We start from the raw sequence: 21,847 nt of genomic DNA on the forward strand, positions 1-21,847 counted from the left end.
TTCGTTGTGTTGCTCATGTGTTGTTTATGTACGTTAGCATTCACGGCAGCATTTTCTGTTTGGCCTCCATTTTGAACCATGATCAAAAAAATATATATATTTTCTGTAAAACATAGATTTTGGTAGCTCTTGTTTCTTCAAGGTTGGGCCTTGTTTCTTTTCCTTTATGAATACACTGTTCTCATTAGCGCATACCTTTCCCACTAGAAAGAGGCATTCTCCTACTATTCTAACGGTGAGCACAGGCAGAGCGACCTTGACTAAGAGATAAAGGGGCATATGTATGAAGCCCATTTCCCCTTCGCAAATGGGCCGATTCTCAGAATTGGCCCTTTTGCGAACGGGAAAATGCCTTTTGAGATGATACATCCCAAAAGGCACCTCGCAAAATAGGGAATCGCAAAATTTGCGAATCCTTATTTTGCAACAGCATTTAAGGAATAGCATTACTTAAATACGATGTAAAAAGCACCCAAGTTGTGAGATTTCTCCCTAAGAAATCGCAAATTACTACCAACTTAAAATTGGTGGTAATTTGCGATTTCTTTGAAAAATTCACTTTTTTGCACTTTTTTTCCTTGGAAGGGGGTCGCAGATTCTGTCAGAGCATGCAGTTCCTGGCGTCGGGCTGAGTGATGGTGCTTACGGCGGAGGCCGAGTTCACACCAAGGGATGAAAAACATCAAGCCCTCATTAACAAGTACAAGGTCTTTTAACAACCTGTCAAGTACTCGGGTGTGGCTGTGTGTGTGTGTACAATCCTGTCATCTACCACATACCAGGCTTACATGGCAGGAACTATCACAAGGAATCTGCTGCCCTTTGGGCAGGCAGGAAAGGTAAATTAGGATTTTAAACACAATTGCTTCACAGAATATCAGTTCCTTTTCTGCATGATAGTATCAAGAGCAGAAAGGGTGTGATTAATGATGGATTTTTTTGTGAAAATCACAATTCACATGTGCTACCTACATTAGATATGCAGTAAAAGCACACATTTTACTTTTAGTCCTCATTTTGAAATTATATTAATGAAATAATTCACAATTTAGTCGCATCGGGTTTCGTTTCGTTCCGGAAAGGAAAGGTTGACAAATAGAAGTTTAGATTAATTAAAGATTGTTTCTCCATTTCTGCTGCTCCCAAAATGGAAAACACACCTCTCAGGAAGTTGAACCGTTTTGAAGAACAATAGGCTGACATATGGCTTATTCGGGACCATTCTGTTTTTCCTGCATTTCTTTTAAATGTATTCACGTCTTGAGGAAGATGATCACTGCTTTCGTTACAATTGCATTCTGCTGTCGACAGACAAATATGTGAGCATCTCTACAGAGGTGTTGGCTCTGCCCACATTTTGAGAGCCAGGAGTACAGTAGGTATTGGAATTCTTTCGCTTTTTCAAGAGAGGCTCCCTGTAATGAAAATTCCTCGTTTACAGCTATTCTTGCTTCTTTACTATCGATTGAGGACTGAATATGTTGTTCTGTAAAGAAATAGATTGGTTTTAGATTTGTGAATCTCCAATTTTTGCTATTTTCTTTCCCAGACTTCTATTTTGCTGTTAATCACTTGTTTATACATCTATCTTGTTATTTTATCTTGGACAGATCCTTTATGCAAGACCTATAAAGGCTATTTTTTTCCGTGAGCCACAGTATAGGAGTTTGAAAATTGGCTTGTATATTTAATATTTGGAACTCTGGGCCTAAGAGCCTGTGATATCTAGTGCCTATACATTTCTTTTTTTTAATTTCTTTTTTTAGATTTAAATACGTTTTTTTATTCATCAAAAGGATTAAAGGTTGGATGGATGCTTGTGTGAAAAGATGGGTGGATGAATGATGGGTGAATGGATGGATGGAAGGGTGGATGGATGAAGGATGTATGGATGGAAGAATGAAAGGGTGGATGGATGAAGGATAGATGTATGGATGAAAGGGTGGACGGATGAAGGATGGATAAAAGGATGGATGGATGAAGGATGGATGTATGGATGGATAAAAGGTTGCATGGATGAATGATGCATGGATGGATGTGTAAAAAGGTGGGGGGATGAATGATGGTGGATGTATGTATGTATGGATGAAAGGGTGGATGCATGAAGGATGGATGTATGGATGGAATGATGAAAGGGTGGATAGATGAAGGATAGATGGATGGAAGGATGAAAGGGTGAATGGATGAAGGATAGATGTGTGGATGGAAGGATGAAAGGGTTGACGGATGAAGGATGGATGAAAGGATGGATATATGGATGGATAAAAGGTTGCATGGATGAACGATTCATGAATGGATGTGTGAAACGGTGGGGATGAATGATGGGTGGATGGATGGGTGTGTGTATGGATGAAAGGGTGGATGGATGAAGGATGGATGTATGGATGGAAGGATCAAAGGGTGGATAGATGAAGGATAGATGGATGGAAGGATGAAAGGGTGGATGAAGGATGGATGTATGGATGGATAAAAGGATGCATGGATGAATGATGCATGGATGGATGTGTGAAAAGATGGGTGGATGGGTGAATGATGTATGGATGGAAGGATGAAAGGGTGGACGGATGAAGGATGGATGGAAGGATGAAGGATGCATGGAAGGATGAAGGATGGATGCAAGGATGGATGGAAGGGGTGGATGGATGAAGGATGGATGGTTATATGGATAAAAGGTTGGAAGGATGAATGATGCATGGATGAATGATGCATGGATGGATGTGTGAAAAGGTGGGGGGATGAATGATAGGTGGATGAAAGGATGGATGGATGAAAGGGTGGATGGATGAAGGATGGGTGTATGGATGGGAGGATGAAAGGGTGGATGGATGTATGATGCATAAAAGATTGCATGGATGAATCATGGATGGATGTGTGAAAAGGTGGATGGATGGATGGGTGGATGGGTAAAGGATGGATTTATGGATGAAAGGGTGGATGGATGTATGGCTGGAAGGATGAATGATGGATGGATGGATGTGATGAGGTCTAACAGGCGCATTTATGGTTGTCAAAAGTTGAGGAGTACCAGTTTCTAGAAACTTTTGTCGGAAGGGGGTCCTTACGCCTAAAAAGGTTTTACAAGGGGGTCTCGGCATCAAAAAGTTTGAAGACCTCTGCCTTAGAGCATGGGTACTCACAAACTTTCTCTCGGGGGCCAAATTTACAGTGTGGTTTGTGGCCGAGGGCCGCACCGGTGGAGGCGGGGTCAGTGGGGGAGGGGGAAGGGGCTAGAAAGAAAAAAACTGTGACCATGAAGCTGAACACAGGCCCCTGCAGCTGACGCGTTCATCCACTGAGCCAACAGACCAGCATACACACACATCTCTCTTTCTCTCTCTCTCCCTATCTCTCCCTCCCTCTCCCTCCCTCCTTCTATCTCTCTCTCTCGCTCCCTCCTTCCCTCTCTCTCTGTTTCCCTCTGTCTCTCTCTGTCTTACCTCTCTTTCTCTCTCTGTCTCCCTCCCTCTCTTTCCTTCCCTCACTCCGTCTCCCTCCATCTGTCTCCATCTATCTGTGTCCCACTGTCCATCTCCCTCTGTCTCCCTCCCTCCGTCTGTCTGTCTCACTCTGTCTTTCTGTCTGTCTCACTCTGTCTTTCTGTCTACCTCCCTCTGTCTGTCTCCCTACCTCTGTCTCTCTCCCTCTGTCTTTCTGTCTCTCTCCCTCTGTCTGTCTCCCTCCCTCAGTCTGTCTGTCTGTCTCGGTCTGTCTCTCTGTCTCTGTCTCCCTCTGTCTGTCTCCCTCTGTCTCCCTCCCTCTCTCCCTCTGTCTCCCTCCCTCTGTCTGTCTCCCTCCCTCTGTCTGTCTCCCTCCCTCTGTCTGTCTCTCTGTGTCCTTCTTTTTCTCTCTGTCTTTCTGTCTCCCTCTGTCTTTCTGTCTCCCTCCCTCTGTCTGTCTGTCTCTGTCTGTCTGTCTGTGTCTGTCTCCCTCTGTCTGTCCCCCTCTGTCTGTCCCCCTCTGTCTGTCCCCCTCTGTCTGTCTCCCTCTATCCCTCTATCCCTCTACCTCCCTCTGTCTCCCTCCCTCCCTGTCTCCCTCCCTCCCTCTGCCTCCCTCCCTCTGTCTCCCTCCCTCTTTCCCTCTGTCTGTCTCCCTCCCTCCCTCTGTCTCCCTCTGTCTTTCTGTCTCCCTCCCTCTGTCTGTCTCCCTCCCTCTGTCTGTCTGTCTCCCTCCCTCTGTCTGTGTGTCTCCATCCCTCTGGCTGTCTGTCTCCCTCTGTCTCCCTCTGTCTGTCTCCCTCTGCCTCCCTCCCTATGTCTGTCTCCACCCCTCCCTCTGTCTGTCTGTCTCCCTCTGTCTGTCTCCCTCCCTCTGTCTATCTCCCTCCGTCTGTCTCCCTCCCCCTGTCTGTCTCCCTCCCTCTGTCTATCCCCCTCCCTCTGTCTCCCTCCCTTTGTCTGTCTCCCTCTGTCTGTCTCCCTCTCTCCCTCTGTCTGTCTCCCTCCCTCTCTCCCTCTATCTGTCTCTCTCAGTCTGTCTCCATGCCTTCCTATGTCTGTCTCCCTCTCTCCCTCTGTCTCTCTCTGTCTGTCTCTCTCTCTGTCTGTCTCTCTCTATGTCTGTCTCTATCGCTGTCTCTATCGATGTCTGTCTCTATCGCTGTCTGTCTCTGCCTCTATCTGTCTCTGGCTGTCCCTGTCTCTGACCCTATCTAGCTCCGTCTGTCCCTGTCTCTATCTGTCTCTGCCTCTATCTGTCTCTATATATCTTTATCTGTCTCTATCTCTATCTGTCTCACCTCACCCGGCTCTCACTCCCTGCTGCCCTTTGTCACCTCACCCGGCTCTCATTCCCTGCTGCCCTCCCACCTCACCCGACTCTAACTCCCTGCTGCCCTCTGTCACCTCACCCGGCTCTCACTCCCTGCTGCCCTCCACCTCCCTCACCCGGGCTCTCACTCCCTGCTCTGCCCTCCACCTCCCTCACCCGGGCTCTCACTCCCTGCTCTGCCCTCCATCTCCCTCACCTGGCTCTCACTCTCTGCTGCCCTCCACCTCCCTCACCCGGGCTCACACTCCCTGCTCTGCCCTCCACCTCCCTCACCCGGGCTCTCACTCCCTGCCCTGCCCGCCACCTCCCTCACCCGGCTCTAACTCCCTGCCCTGCCATCCACCTCCCTCACCCGGGCTCTCACTCCCTGCTCTGCCCTCCACCTCCCTCACCCGGGCTCTCACTCCCTGCTCTGCCCTCCACCTCCCTCACCCGGGCTCCCACTCCCTGCTCTGCCCTCCAACCTCCCTCACCCAGGCTCTCACTCCCTGCTCTGCCCTCCACCTCCCTCACCCGGCTCTCACTCCCTGCTCTGCCCTCCCACCTCCCTCACCCAGGCTCTCACTCCCTGCTCTGCCCTCCCACCTCCCTCACCCAGACTCTCACTCCCTGCTCTGACCTCCACCTCCCACACCCAGCTCTCACTCCCTGCTCTGCCCTCCACCTCCCTCACCTGGGCTCTCACTCCCTGCTCTGCCCTCCACCTCCCTCACCCAGGCTCTCACTCCCTGCTGCCCTCCACCTCCCTCACCCGGGCTCTCACTCCCTGCTGCCCTCCACCTCCCTCACCCGGGCTCTCACTCCCTGCTCTGCCCTCCACCTCCCTCACCCGGCTCTCACTCCCTGCTCTGCCCTCCCACCTCCCTCACCCATGCTCTCACTCCCTGCTCTGCCCTCCCACCTCCCTCACCCAGGCTCTCACTCCCTGCTCTGACCTCCACCTCCCACACCTGGGCTCTCACTCCCTGCTCTGCCCTCCACCTCCCTCACCCAGGCTCTCACTCCCTGCTGCCCTCCACCTCCCTCACACGGGCTCTCACTCCCTGCTGCCCGCCACCTCCCTCACCCGGGCTCTCACTCCCTGCTCTGCCCTCCACCTCCCTCACCCGGCTCTCACTCCCTGCTCTGCCCTCCACCTCCCTCACCCGGGCTCTCACTCCCTGCTCTGCCCTCCACCTCCCTCACCCAGGCTATCACTCCCTGCTCTGCCCTCCACCTCCCTCACCCGGGCTCTCACTCCCTGCTCTGCCCTCCACCTCCCTCACCCGGGCTCTCACTCCCTGCTCTGCCCTCCCACCTCCCTCACCCGGGCTCTCACTCGCTGCTCCGCCCTCCCACCTCACAGGGCTCTCACTCCCTGCTCTGCCCTCCCACCTCACAGGGCTCTCACTCCCTGCTCTGCCCTCCACCTCCCTCACCCGGGCTCTCACTCCCTGCTCTGCCCTCCACCTCCCTCACCCGGGCTCTCACTCCCTGCTCTGCCCTCCATCTCCCTCACCCAGGCTCTCACTCCCTGCTCTGCCCTCCCACCTCCCTCACCCGGGCTCTCATTCGCTGCTCTGCCCTCCCACCTCACAGGGCTCTCACTCCCTGCTCTGCCCTCCCACCTCCCTCACCCGGGCTCTCACTCGCTGCTCTGCCGTCCCACGTCACAGGGCTCTCACTCCCTGCTCTGCCCTCCACCTCCGTCACCCGGGCTATCACTCGCTGCTCTGCCCTCCACCTCCCTCACCCGGGCTCTCACTCCCTGCTCTGCCCTCCACCTCCCTCACCCGGGCTCTCACTCCCTGCTCTGCCCTCCACCTCCTTCACCCGGGCTCTCACTCCCTGCTCTGCCCTCCCACCTCCCTCACCCGGGCTCTCACTCGCTGCTCTGCCCTCCCACCTCACAGGGCTCTCACTCCTTGCTCTGCCCTCCACCTCCCTCACCGGGCTCTCACTCCCTGCTCTGCCTTCCACCTCCCTCACCCAGGCTCTCACTCGCTGCTCTGCCCTCCACCTCCCTCACCCGGGCTCCCACTCCCTGCTCTGCCATCCAACCTCCCTCACCCAGGCTCTCACTCCCTGCTCTGCCCTCCACCTCCCTCACCCGGCTCTCACTCGCTGCTCTGCCCTCCACCTCCCTCACCTGGGCTCTCACTCCCTGCTCTGCCCTCCACCTCCCTCACCCAGGCTCTCACTCCCTGCTGCCCTCCACCTCCCTCACCCGGGCTCTCACTCCCTGCTGCCCTCCACCTCCCTCACCCGGGCTCTCACTCCCTGCTCTGCCCTCCACCTCCCTCACCCGGCTCTCACTCCCTGCTCTGCCCTCCCACCTCCCTCACCCATGCTCTCACTCCCTGCTCTGCCCTCCCACCTCCCTCACCCAGGCTCTCACTCCCTGCTCTGACCTCCACCTCCCACACCTGGGCTCTCACTCCCTGCTCTGCCCTCCACCTCCCTCACCCAGGCTCTCACTCCCTGCTGCCCTCCACCTCCCTCACACGGGCTCTCACTCCCTGCTGCCCGCCACCTCCCTCACCCGGGCTCTCACTCCCTGCTCTGCCCTCCACCTCCCTCACCCGGCTCTCACTCCCTGCTCTGCCCTCCACCTCCCTCACCTGGGCTCTCACTCCCTGCTCTGCCCTCCACCTCCCTCACCCAGGCTATCACTCCCTGCTCTGCCCTCCACCTCCCTCACCCGGGCTCTCACTCCCTGCTCTGCCCTCCACCTCCCTCACCCGGGCTCTCACTCCCTGCTCTGCCCTCCCACCTCCCTCACCCGGGCTCTCACTCGCTGCTCCGCCCTCCCACCTCACAGGGCTCTCACTCCCTGCTCTGCCCTCCCACCTCACAGGGCTCTCACTCCCTGCTCTGCCCTCCACCTCCCTCACCCGGGCTCTCACTCCCTGCTCTGCCCTCCACCTCCCTCACCCGGGCTCTCACTCCCTGCTCTGCCCTCCATCTCCCTCACCCAGGCTCTCACTCCCTGCTCTGCCCTCCCACCTCCCTTACCCGGGCTCTCATTCGCTGCTCTGCCCTCCCACCTCACAGGGCTCTCACTCCCTGCTCTGCCCTCCCACCTCCCTCACCCGGGCTCTCACTCGCTGCTCTGCTGTCCCACGTCACAGGGCTCTCACTCCCTGCTCTGCCCTCCACCTCCGTCACCCGGGCTATCACTCGCTGCGCTGCCCTCCACCTCCCTCACCCGGGCTCTCACTCCCTGCTCTGCCCTCCACCTCCCTCACCCGGGCTCTCACTCCCTGCTCTGCCCTCCACCTCCTTCACCCGGGCTCTCACTCCCTGCTCTGCCCTCCCACCTCCCTCACCCGGGCTCTCACTCGCTGCTCTGCCCTCCCACCTCACAGGGCTCTCACTCCTTGCTCTGCCCTCCACCTCCCTCACCGGGCTCTCACTCCCTGCTCTGCCTTCCACCTCCCTCACCCAGGCTCTCACTCGCTTCTCTGCCCTCCACCTCCCTCACCCGGGCTCCCACTCCCTGCTCTGCCATCCAACCTCCCTCACCCAGGCTCTCACTCCCTGCTCTGCCCTCCACCTCCCTCACCCGGCTCTCACTCCCTGCTGTGCCCCCCCACCTCCCTCACCCGGGCTCTCACTCCCTGCTCTGCCCTTCACCTCCCTCACCCGGGCTCTCACTCGCTGCTCTGCCCTCCACCTCCCTCACCCGGGCTCTCACTCCCTGCTCTGCCCTCCCACCTCCCTCACCCGGGCTCTCACTGGCTGCTCTGCCCTCCCACCTCACTGGGCTCTCACTCCCTGCTCTGCCCTCCACCTCCCTCACCCGGGCTCTCACTCCCTGCTCTGCCCTCCACCTCCCTCACCCGGGCTCTCACTCCCTGCTCTGCCCTCCACCTCCCTCACCCGGGCTCTCACTCCCTGCTCTCACCTCCACCTCCCTCACCCAGACTCTCACTCCCTGCTCTGTCCTCCCCCCTCCCACCCCCTCTCCCCTGTGTGTCAGCCTGGGCTGACACAGCTTCCAGGGCACCCCAGTACTTAACAGGTCTTTAAACGACCATTTGTTTGTTAATGAGGCTTTGTTCACCTCTTAGCGCCCCTGCAGCTCCACTCTTGACTGTGGCTGGAATCGCCCGGGCCCCCACAGAGCAGTGTCTCTGACTCTCACTGCTGCTCCCCAAGGTGTTTGAAAAAAAAACCACACACAGGTGCGATGTCTCAAGCTCCGCGGGCCGCCACTGAAGGCTTGCCGGGCCGCTACTGGCCCGCGGGCCGTACTTTGAGTACCCCTGCCTTAGAGTTACCCCCTGAAAACGTATCAGCTATTAGTGTGTGGACTGACTGGTCTAGACAAACCACAATCATAGACAGGTTTTTTGACCTCCTGAGGTGAGAGCCTTCGTTCTCAGAGGCCAGGAACAAAGCCTTCTCTAGGTGGAGGTGTTCACACCTCCTCAACGCAGGATATGCATTCCAGGGCGGGACCCTTCAAAGTTCCTGCCGCCTTTGTTATGCAACCCCAGCCTCTCCAGATAGTGTATGCCCGCCTCCTGTTCTGTTCCCAATTTTTGGTTGCAAGACAAGTGGGAACATTTGTAAGATTAGGCGGTGTGCCCACATTCAGACAGCACCACCCCTATGGTGGACCAGCTGATGCGGATCCCACTTTTCAGATTCCTCTGTCTTGTTCTGGATGGAATTTAGCATTCTAGTGTTAGGGTTATGCCCACTTCCCACACAAAGTGGTCATATAAAGGGTGTTGACAGCCTAAAAGTAAGTAGCCCATTGGCTACTACCTGTCACTCCCCTTAAACCCCCCTATATTCACTATTTAAGTTGCACCTCTCTAACCAAGAACTAAGATTTGATGGATCAAGAGAAGGAGAATAACAAAGATTCACTGCCTGGTGAGAACTGCAGCAGATCTGTAGACTTTTGGTGCAAAACCCTGCCCGTCTTCAGCCCTCTCTCGACAATCTCAACAGGATGACTCGTCCTGTGAGCAGGAGAACTACCAAAACCTTGGGTAACCTGCCAGCACTTTGAAAGTCACCTACATTCTCCATTGGAATAGAAGAGCCACTCTCCTGCCATCCACAGGCACCTAAGCAGAGTTCGGCCCATCACCTTGCAGACACCTGAGCTGACCGATGCTGAGATGACCAGGAGAAGGTAATCATGCTCTGGAAGGTCAGATATGTCGCCCCACCAGGAGTGAAAACACCAGTACCAACCGGAGCGGTGCAGAGCAAACCCCCAGTGTACAGGACGCCCTCTCCCGCCCCGGCCCTACCAGCTCCTCATCTCCAAAAACTTATCACAGACTATTTTTGCACTTTGCCCTAGCGTCTCCGTACCAAATCACTGCATCCTTGGTTTTTGAAGCCTGTCACATGACTACAACAGTAATTACAAGACTGATGCATCAGTAATATGTGTAGGAACTGAAATTTGATGGTTTGCTTTGTTTTGTTTTTAACGTGGTAACAGTGCTATGATGACATTTTACTGCAATGGTTTTAATTAACTGTGCTAATTTAATAAACAAACAGGGTATCGGACGCCCTGCACCAAACACCAACATTACGATTACCGTACGGATTACCTCTGCACCAGGAGTAGGCAGCCATTGAGGGACATTGGAATCACTGGGAACCACTTTGTTAGTGGCCCAGCTACCTTGATTTTGCCCCTGTGAGCTGTTTGTCCCTGACTGTGAGCTTTGCGCACCCAGCCCAGCCGACCTAACCACTCTGCACCCGAGACGCCCGGCCTGGGTCCCGAATCTGGCTGTGTCTCTTTGCTCTAACACTTCTCTTGATCTAAGCCCCCATTTGGGAGCTCACTGACTTACACCCACTCCCCCCCTTTGCAGCCAGTTTTTGAGTGGCCATAGCGCACCTGCTACCAACTTCACCAGCACCCTGCTCCAGGTAGAACAAGTGCAGTTCCCTCAAGAACGGCTGGTAGTACTTTGGACATTGGCCCACCATAGCTCTAAACCCTGAAGGTGAACCCCTGGAACCGACTGTAGCTACCTTTAGGCATTTCTGACCTTTCCTTCCATTGCATTGTGCGTAAAGGTGAACACATTTAAAAGCTTTGCTTGCCTGTATGAATTGCTATTGAAAACAGTATTTACCTTTTAACAAAGTTCTTAGTTTTGAAACATATATCAAAAGAAGTGTTATTTTTTTCATTTGGTCTCTGATTTATTCTTTGAGTGTGTGTCTCATGTATTGGCTCTGTGAGTGCAACCAATGCTTACCACTACCCTCTAAATGCATAGCACTACCCTCTAATAAGCCTAACCTCTCACACATGCTACCACAAAAGAGATCGTTAGTATTATATACTTTAGCCTCTGTAAACCAATTGGAGACCCACTGGTCTCTCTGCAAAGTGTATCAATCAATCGAGGTTTGTATAGCATGACTACTCACCCGTGAGGGTCTCAAGGCGCTGAGGGGACGATGGGGGATGCTGAGCCATCTGGGCACTGGGGTTCAGTCGAAGAGCCAGGTCCTGAGATCCTTCCTGAATTGGGTCAGTGACAGAGATTGCCTGAGGTGGAGAGGCAGGGTGTTCCAAGTCTTGAAGGTGTGGTAGGAGAAGGATCCTCCTCCAGTCCTGGTCTTGCGGATCCAGTGGACGGTGGCCAGGGCCAGTTGGGTGGAGCGTAGGTGTCTGGTGGGTACATGGGATGAGAGGCAGTGGTTCATAAATGCTGGTCCTGCATCATTGAGGGATTTGTAGGTGTGTGTTAGGAATTTGAAAGTGACTATTTTGTTGACTGGGAGCCAGTGGGGTTCTTGCAGGTGTTTGGTGATGTGGGCTGTGTTGGGGGATGTTGAGGACCAGTCTGGCTGTGGCATTTTGATTGTTCAGTAGTTTCATGAGGAGTTTCTGGATGACGCTGATGTAAAATGCGTTGGCGTAGTTGAGTCTGCTGCTGATGAGTGTGTGGGTGATCGTCTCTCCGGATTCAGTGGGGATCCATATGAAGGTCTTTCGAAGCAGGCGAAGTGCGAGGGGGCATGATGTGGAAACAGCATTGATCTGATGGTTCATTGTGAGTGATAAGTTCATTATGATGCCAAGGTTTTGTGCGTGGTCGGTGGATCTGGGATGTGTTCCTAGCGTGACAGGCCACGAGGAGTCATCCCAAGCTGAGGGGGTAGGTCCCAGGATGAGTACTTCGGTCATGTCCGAGTTGAGTTTGAGGCAGTTGTCTCTCATCCAGGTGGTGACGGCCTTCATCCCGTTGTCAAATTTGTTTTTGGCGAATATGGGTTCATTGGTGGGGGAGAGGGTCAACTGGGTGTCTTTGGCACGGGAGGCGATGTTGAGTCTGTAGTTACCGATGATGCCTGCGAGTAGGGCTATGTAGACGCTGAAGAGGGTGGGGTTCAGGGAGGAGCCCTGGGCACTCCGCAACTGATCTCTTTGATTTCCGAGAGGAACAGTGGTTGTCTGACTCGCTATGTTCGACCAGTTAGGAAGCAGCAAATCCAGTCTAGAGCCTTGTTGTGGATGCCAGCACCGTGGAGTCTCATAATTAGGGTGCGGTGGTATATGGTGTTGAAGGCTGAAAGGTTCAGAAGGATGAGGGCTGCTGTTTCGCTCCGGGTGAGAAGGAAGCGGATGCTGTCAGTGGCAGTGATGAGGGCAGTCTCTGTGCTGTGGATGCTTCAGAAGCCAGGTTGGGAGATGTCCAGGATGTGGTTGTTTTAGATGAACTCAGAGAGTAGGGCATTGAAGGCATTCTCGATGACCTTTGTAGGGAAGGGGAGCAGGGAGATAGGTCAAACATTCTTGAGGTCTGTCGGGTCATCGGATGGCTTCTTCAGCAGGGGGTTTATCTTGCCGTCTTTCCAATAGTCTGGGAAGGTGGCGGTCTCGTTGGAGCAGTTGATGGTGTGACGTAGCTCAGAGCTATGAAGGTGGTGGCTCTATGGAAGATGTGGTGCGGACAGGGGTCTGAGGGGGGCTCTGGAGTGGTTGCTCTTCATGGTCTTGTGTGTACCTTCCGTGGTTGTTGGGGTCCAGTTGAGCAAGATCTGTGGTAGGGGCGGTGTCATTGGGTGCAGTGGTGGTGGGCATGGTGGGAGGGTCTTGGGTGTCACAGCTGTTGTAGATCTGCCTGAGTTTGTTGCAGAGGTCTTGAGAGGGTAGGATGTCTGTGGTCTCACTGCTGGGTCTGGTAAACTCCTTGACAAAGGCAAAGAGTTCTTTGCTGTTGTGTGCATTGGCATTGATTCTGTCCTGGAGGGCTGTTTTCATAGTAGTTTTGAGGAGAAGGTGGTGTACGGTGACAGCGGCTTTGAAGGCTTGGTTGGCTTCTGGGATTTTGAAATGCTTCCATTTCTTCTTCAGTCATCTACAGGTGCGAACAAAACTTTCTCCAGGAGCGACCAGCAGCTTTCACCAGACTGTCACATAAAACTAATGCAATTATGGACTATATGTTGGCAGATGCTGATTTATTTCCAATGGTCACTCACTATGGCATAACAGCTAGAGTAGAGAGCGATCACTTTATTCAGCACGTGGAGGGACTGCCTCTCACACTGAGGGCCCCTCTTGTGAATGACCTGCTAACAACCCCCAGGGCCTTCAATATAAAATGTCTCACATGGGCAAGGCCTGTGGTAGAGGCTTTATGGATTTTGGAAGCACGCACTTGCCCTCAGTACAATCTAGCTATACACAGCACCCAACACTGGTCAGAGCTTGGGAGATCCTGGCCACAGCTCTCATTTCTAATCTTCTATCAAATCCTACCCCAAATACTAACAACACTCAGATAGGGGAGGCCTGGTTTCCTATATCACTACTTCTGAAAAAAGGGAGCTCAACAGAGAGATCTGAAGACTTCTGAAATCAAACCCGTTGATCAACCAAGGCATGAGAAAGAAACTGGAGTCTCTTAGGCAAGCCTACAGGAAGGCCACTTAGTCAGCCAAAATATTCTACCAGACAAAAACATGGATAAATCTCCTTCACACGAGCAAAATGAAAAACAGCAAATTATTTTGGGCTGAAATGAAATAACTTGGAAATGGGTGTTATTGCCACAATAAAGCTGGCATTTCTGAGGCAGATTGGATAGCACACATACCAGCTGCCTATTCCTTGGACCTTCCTGACCATCCCACAAGGACTGTTTTGGAAAATCCAAGGCTCTCTGTTCATAGCACCTTATTAGAAGCTCCAACATCAAATCCATCCATCGGCCCATGGCTGGATGATTCGGAGCTCCGGCACACCCTTAAGCAACTCAGATGTGAAGGGGGGCCAGGCCCAAATGGACTCTCCAAAGCGTTATTCAAACATGACAAACAATTCTGGGTTGTTCATCTTACCACGTTGTTCAATCATGCTTTCCTCACCAACTCCATACCGGCACCCTAGAGAGACAGCATTTTGCACCCCATTTTCAAATCAGACTCACGGACCAACCCAGCAGACTACAGATTGATTGGACCTTATTGATGTTGAAGCAAAGATCTATGCCTCTAATCTTTTAGTAGACCTGAAAGCCTAGGTTTCTTCTGTAAATACTATGCCACAAATGCAGATGTGCTTCAGGGCAGGCATGAGCATGATGACCACCTCCTCACAGTCAACCTACTCATGGAAAGGGCCAAGGCCAAAAGCTCAAAACTCTTTGTCTGCCTCGTGGACCCTAAAACAGCATTTGACAGGGTGCCAAGGGCCTGTCTTTGGGCCAAAATGGCCTGCTGGGCAGTTCCACCGCAACTATTGGAAGCCATGATCAACCTGTACTCAAATCAATATTTGTAATGGCCACAAAACCATTTGCAAGATTCCCACTCACACAGGCGTAAAGCAGGGGTGTGTGTTAGTCCCCTCTTTATTTAACATTTACATGACCGGTCTTGGCAGTCAGGTATCGGAAGTGGCATGCGACCCTCCCAAACTAACAGAAAAACAACTCAGATGACTCCAATATGCCGATGACATTGTTCTATTATGCCAAACCCCAATTGGACTCTAGTGTTTAATTACCCACTTGGCATCATGCACCCAAACATTATGGCTGGAATTAAATCACAACAAACACATGTGGCATGCTTCTCAGCCTATTGCAGGTACAGCTATCCTAATTTCAAGTGGAAAGCCTCCAGAAAACCCTTATGTCTTTTCAAATCAGACAATTACTTAGGTTTCTTAATGGCTGCCCGACTACCGTTCAGATGACACCTCAACAAAAAAGGAGCTCTCGCCAACAAACTACAGATTGCAGTCAAACTACTACAAAAAAAGATTGGTGATAAATCACATCACTATTTGTTACAGGTCATAAGTAGCAAAATCTCTTCCATCACTATCATATGGCTCCGAATTGTTAATGGGAAGTGGTGCAACATCAATAAATCAACCCAAATCGACCATGTTTAAACACCTCTTCCAGCTTCCACAATACATATCCCAATCCCAAGTGATTCTTGAGTTTGGCCTGTTCCCTCAAAGCCTGGACAAGAATAGCACCCTTACTAAATTCGGTTAGAAACTTAGAGCTGAGCCACAAGCTTCTCTGGCTGCCTTGTGTTGGTCAGAATTGAGGAGGCAGAGCAATCACCAACACTCATGACCAACGGTCCTTCAGCAGGCTTTAAGTAACATAAACCTAGATGACATCAGGAATAAAAAACTGGACTTCATTGTTTTCAAAAAGAACTCTAACAAAGCTGCAAACCTCCAATCTCGGACCAAAGATAAGGCAGAATTTGCCCAGAAATAGCATGCATCGGCAGTTCTGCACTCCTATGCTTTCTTGAGCCCGCAACCATATCTGATGTCCTATATCTCGCACCCACTCTCCTGAATGGTCACAGCATTTAGCTTTCAAGCAAGACCACCAGGTTTTTGCTCCAAGTAGCAAGGCTACTTACACAGCAAACACCGGTCTCTTCATATTAAAACAGATGAGTGTTTCTAGCCAGTAGCAGCCTTAGGGGCATATGTATTAAAATCCCTGTTTGCGATTCTCAAATGGCCATTTTTTGAGAATCGCTATTTGAGAATGGCAAAAAGGGATGTATGTAAAAAATCGCAATTTGTTTGCGATTTCTTAGTATTCCATAATTGCGTAATCGCAATTAAGGAATACTTTCCCATTCATTTCTATGGGCCAGGAGGCCCATAGGAATGAATGGGAAGGCATTCTCAATTTGCTATTCGCAATTTGAGAATCGCAAATTGAGAATAATTTCAGGGTGCAGGGTGTCATAAGGACACCCTGGTGCACCCCTGAAATGAACATGTGTGTGCATATGGTGCACATACATGCCCTAAGGGCATGTATGTGTGCCACATGACACCTTCACAAATGCCAAAAAGTGCTTTTGTAAAAGAACTTGAAGTTGGTGGTAATTTGCGATTTCTTAAGGTGAAATCGCAAAACTTGAGTGCTTCTTGCATAGCATTGAAGGAATCGCATTTTGCGATTCCTTAAATGCTTACGTAAGGTTAAGGAATCGCAAGTTTTATTTTGCGATGCGATTTTCCTAAAACATGCCGTTTTCCGAATTTTTTGTTGCAAACGCTGATTTTTTTGCGATTCGCAGCGTTTGCGACTAAAAATTCCGTTGATACATATGCCCCTTAGTCACATTACAAGCAAGACGAAACGAGCAATATAAATTACATTTTAATGTAACTAATTTATTTTTATGTGATTCACAGCTGCCTATGTTGCTGTGTTTTCAATTAAACATTTTATTGAAGCCACATTCATAGTTCATCACACGCCAAATTTTAAATGTTATTAATACTTGTATACATTGGAATGATTTTCATTAATTGGCAATAAAGAATTTACTTTCAGTAATTGTTTTTTTAAAGAATGTTAATTTTATAAGCAGATGCTGATGTATGTTTTATTAACGTCTCCGTTTAGATTGCAAAATACTTTTTGGAGGGCAAATACATTAAAGGTAATACTCAATGCAGTTCTAATGAGGAGACAAATCTAAGTGAGGAACTGTATGATAAAACAATCACTAGTATTTAGTGGTTGTTTCTCAACTGAGATGTGCATTGCAACTGAGTTTATCGATATTCTAGACAGTTTGGTTTAAATATATATTTTTCTGAATCTTTGTTTTCTTGGTATTAATAATGACTCTATGATATTTAATTTATATGTGGACTAAGTTGCCTTATGCTTTTGTATGTGTGTGTACTGAGTTGCACATCATAACCAAGGGGCCAAATACGAGGTCGTCGGAAAGGCTCCAAATAGCATTCAGGTTGGCATAATCCCATTCGAACCCTTCTTTCCGACTGATTCATAATCCTATTCGAACCCTTCGAACCGTTCTTACCGACCGATTATGATAGTCGGAAAGTGTTTGGACTTTACGAGTGGGTTCTGACCAGCATTCGGACGAACCAAGTCGGTCGGAGCTGACTCATGCAGGTCTACGGACCTCGTTTCTGACCGACCTATTACGATGTCGGATTTAGACAGCCTTTCTGAATTGGTTTGTCCAACACGGATCAGCTGTCGGAATTCAACTTTGGGGGCCTGAAGCAAGCCCCCCTTTACCCAGAGTCTTCTGAATAGAGTCCCTAGGGGTACCCATGGGACCCTTCTTTCCAACCATGCACAGTGTGGTAGGCACCAAGGGGTGCCCGCCACAGGGTGCACGATTTTCCCCACCTAACCCTTTCTTCAATGGGAGCCTGTGTATTCGGTCGGACCACAGGCTCTGATTGATTTCAATGGGAGTCAGACGGAACAGTGTTTGGAAGCATCATAATTGGTTGGTCAGACTCTGAATCTGATTTTGTCGGAAACCATTCCAAGAACGGTTCGGTTGGAATGCTTTCTGACTGACATGGTAATGAGTTCATTCATATTCTGGAAAATTTGGGTTACACTTACTATTTGATCTGATATTATGCCAGAATGTTTCTTTTCATGTCATAGTGAAGAAAATAATCTAGACTCTCTGATGTTTATATTTAGAGAATATTACATGATTTATTAGTTGATTTTGCTATGCTTTAGATAGGTTTAGAGCATGAGAGCGTCATCAGTTTTGTAGTCATTGTTTGCATGATAATGCAGATGTCTGTCAATGTTTTGAGAAATGTGTTTTTGCTAACACTTAAAAAATTTATTTTATGCAACAGTGTGTACTATAATAAATCAAATTTCAAATGCAATGTGCATCCGAAGAAAATGAAATAAAATGTACTCTTATTTTACAGTACATTGACATTACAGAGTAAATTTAACAAGACATTTATGAAGACAGAAAATAAAGTAATGTGGGACAGTGTAACTTTTTGCTGACAGGGTTCTGTGTTTAAAAGCCTTTATTTTCGAACACTGGGGATGAATCATTGGTAGATGCTTGCATCAAGGATGACCTTCAAAGGTCATTTTGTCTGATGTGCTGATTAATTATCTAAGAGCAGTACTGCCATTGTGAAATCATATTATACAGCATTGAAGGAAAGAGAAAATGTCTTGATACTTTTTCTTTTTTGTCTTATTTGTTTAGGGAAGCTCAGCACTGTGACTTATGGGAAATAATTCACCGTTATATCTCTTTTCTGTGAAATGCAAGCTTCGAAACCACTAGGAAACACTGAATAAAAATCTTTGTGTGTGTGTTTACAGATGTAATGTGCTGTACGAGTCAAGAATGCAAAAATGCCTCTCATTCCTCTTAAACTGAGTTTGGTGTTTCTTTCCGCTGTAGGATATGCACCCCAGCCACAACCTCAACCACCTCCTCCGTACTACCCTCCGGAAGGACCACCACAAGGTACCTGCCAAAATATGATTCTAGGAATCAAAATACTGGCTATTGTCAAATATCTTGGAAACACCATGCATCACTGAGCGTCTTGGCAAAGTAGGTGTTAAGTTGTGGTTACACAAGGGATCAGATGTCAAGAAGTTGGTAGGAGTGGATTTATTTCCAAGCTAATGATGACAAAAGCAGCATAGGACACCAGCCAAGACCTTCTAACATAATCCATCCTTCCATACACTCATTACAAATCCTATCCTACAATTACACTAATCACACCATCGAGATAACCTACCACACTCCTTCCCCATTACACTCATTCAACAAAAACACAAATGCCTAATTATCCCATAACAAAAGCAGTCTTTCTTCCCCTCAATAACTTTGATGAAATCAACCTGTTACACAATTGGGTATTATGCTGTGAGAGCTTTCATCCAGCACAATCTTTCAATGCTAATTGAATAAATGTCTTGTTTAATGTTCTTGTTTGTGTAGGGAGGCTAAACATCCAACACATGGATTGAGCACTGTGACTTATGGGAAATAATTCACAGTTAGACTTCAGTTCTGTGAAATACAAGCTTTGAAACCACTGGCAAACACTAAATGAAAATCTATAAATGTGTGTGTGTGTGTGTGTGCGTGCAGATATGACGTGCTGCACAAGTCAATAATGCAAAAATGCCTCTCTTTCCTCTTAAACTGAGTTTGGTGTTTCTTTCTGTTTTAGGATATGCACCCCAGCCACAACCTCAACCACCTGCTGCGTACTATCCTCCGCAAGGACCACCACAACCAGGTACCTGCCAGAATATGACTCTAGGATTCAAAATGTTGGCAATCGTCAATTTTATGGGAACCACCATGCATCGTTTAGCGTCTTGGCAATGCAAGTGTTAAGTTGTGGTTATAAGAAGAATCAGATGGCAACAAGTAGGTAAGAGCAGATTTATTTCTAAGTTGGTAATGACAAAAGCAGCATAGGACACAAGTCAGGACATTCCAGCATAATCCACACTCAAAACTGCAGCATGTTCTCTTCCTATCTCACCCCACCCAACATTTCACCTTCCATACACTCATTCTAAATCCCCTCCTATAATTCCATTAGTCACACCATGAAGACAACCTATCACACTCCTTCCCCATTACACACATACAACAGCACACAAATATCTAATTACCCCATACCAAAAGCCTTACATTTCCCATGAATGCTACACCCCTGAACAAGATGTGTTTTTGGATTCACCACTGATTTGCATGGCCCTCGTACATCCAGAACTAGGGAACCACCAGGAATCTCCACAGTTTCTTGCACGCCAATATCCAAAAACATGTTTCTTTTCCTCCTCTATGCATCGGCCTCTTTGTAGCCATCAGCACCACCATAACACAAGGACATCCTACCCATATTTCATAATCACCCATCCTCAACTCGCCCCACCGGCTTCCTTACTTTAATTACCTTTTGTGCATCAAGCCATTTGGCACAACCATTTTGCACTTATCTGGTTTCTTAATTTGAACCAATTACTCCCCCTCGATCATGTGACACATCCCCCAAACAGCACCACATCCCCCATCAATATAGTCTTCCATTTCACCCAAACACAGAGGTCTTCAAACTGTGGAGCACACCCCCCTGGGGGTCCGTGGCTGCATTCTCAGGGGGGAGCAAATGCCTCAGCAAAGACTTGTAAATCTTTTAAATGAAAATGGCCTGGGAGCGTATACTTGTTTATTTGTTGCGTTTCCAGGTTATCTCATTTACATGCAGCCAAAGGGCATTAAGAAAAACATGGGAACTGTGATTTGAGTGCCATTTGGCAGAGGTTAGTCGGTGTGGTGGCAGGGTGGATTACTGTCCTACAAAGAACAAAAAAGTATTCAGTAGCTGGTTTTAAGTGTTTTTTTCAACTTCACCTTAACTGCCTACGAAATGATACACAATATAAATTATTGGGGTAACCCAGTAATGTGTAGAACCTGGGGATTATTATGTTAAATGATAAGTGGTTCTGCCACAACACTCAACCTACAAAGATCTCTTTTTCAGTTACCTCTTATCGAAGAATTTCAATAAATGTTACTTACAAGGATATATCTAAACACTTACTGGACGCACAAAATAATTGCACTGTTTGCAGTGTATTTTTATTTAATTATAAAACCGGACATATACACATGAGAATCCGATGCACTGGATATTTTTCAAAAGTGAAACACAAAAGAAGTGAGGTGTTTATACATATATCACAACATAACACAAGTAGAGCATAACAATTTACTGAAAATGAAGAAATACATTTAAGGACAGCGTGAAAAACATGGTGAGGGTACTCTCAAAGTGACCTAGAATTTTATCCTTCTATTTATGTTGGTCAGGTTGGACTGTAACGCTTATAATTACAAATCGACGTTTCGACCCTTAAGTTGTGTGCAATTTTTAAACATCAGCACAGGGTCTTCATCAGTACTAAAAGGAATATCTGTGTATGGCCTTTTGAGTTGGTTGCAGCACCTTCTTCCCCCTAACGCAAGTTGTTTTTCCGACTTGCGTTGGAACGGTATGTGAAATAACAATGCGGTCGTTGTAACGACCGCGTTGTTATGGCATGCGTTGTTTAGCATGCGAAGTAAAGGCTGTTTACCCATTTAGAGTGATGGGCCATCTTTGAGGAGGCCCAAACTGATAATCCAATCCCACAGACAATAAGCAAACCTCCCCACCGTATGCAGATATGGAGGTGCTCTCCCTGACGCCAGCTATCCCCGCATTAAGTTAAACCAATCTGTCAGTTTAGGGAACCGAAGGGTCGCATACCTAACAATGAACTGTTAGGTCCAGGCATGAGACTCAAACAGGATAGCAAGTCCAGGCAACCACAGCACCACCCCAGTCCTTTGCCAGAGCTCCCCGAAGTTTTACCCCACGTCCTTCGCATTCATCCCATCGGAAACCAGCTTCATGGAGAACATCCACTCCCACACCAGAGTTATAGGGAGACTCATAGCAGGTCTGGGCAGTGATACAACTAGTGAGGGTGAGGAAGATGGCCTAAGCCCCCCGGATGATGACGAGAATGAGCTACAGGATTGGCCCAGCTGACCAAGGAGGGAAATAGGATATTGGTGCAAGAAGCAGAAGAAACCCCCAATAACACACACACTGCTGCCCCCCTAGACAGGCCAGAGGAAGATCCAACAGTCACTGTACTTGTGAACAACACACGATACAGATTCATAATTGATACAGGGGCAACACGATCATGCCTGAGGGAAGGGACAGACCCTTTTTCAAGAGATACAGCAGATG

At 49.2% G+C, this 21,847-nt stretch overlaps 1 long non-coding RNA gene across 1 annotated transcript in view; it reads left to right on the forward strand.

The window, feature by feature from the left end:
• LOC144785348 (uncharacterized) overlaps positions 1 to 18,535 on the forward strand; it is a 163,452-nt gene extending 144,917 nt beyond the window's left edge. Inside the window, exon 3 of the long non-coding RNA XR_013601834.1 lies at positions 18,472 to 18,535. This is a non-coding gene — a long non-coding RNA (uncharacterized LOC144785348). The remainder of the gene's footprint in view (positions 1 to 18,471) is intronic.
• Positions 18,536 to 21,847: the final 3,312 nt, after the last annotated feature.

The sequence above is a fragment of the Lissotriton helveticus genome, chromosome 10 (genome assembly GCF_964261635.1).
Source record: "Lissotriton helveticus chromosome 10, aLisHel1.1, whole genome shotgun sequence".
Classification (NCBI taxonomy): domain Eukaryota; kingdom Metazoa; phylum Chordata; class Amphibia; order Caudata; family Salamandridae; genus Lissotriton; species Lissotriton helveticus.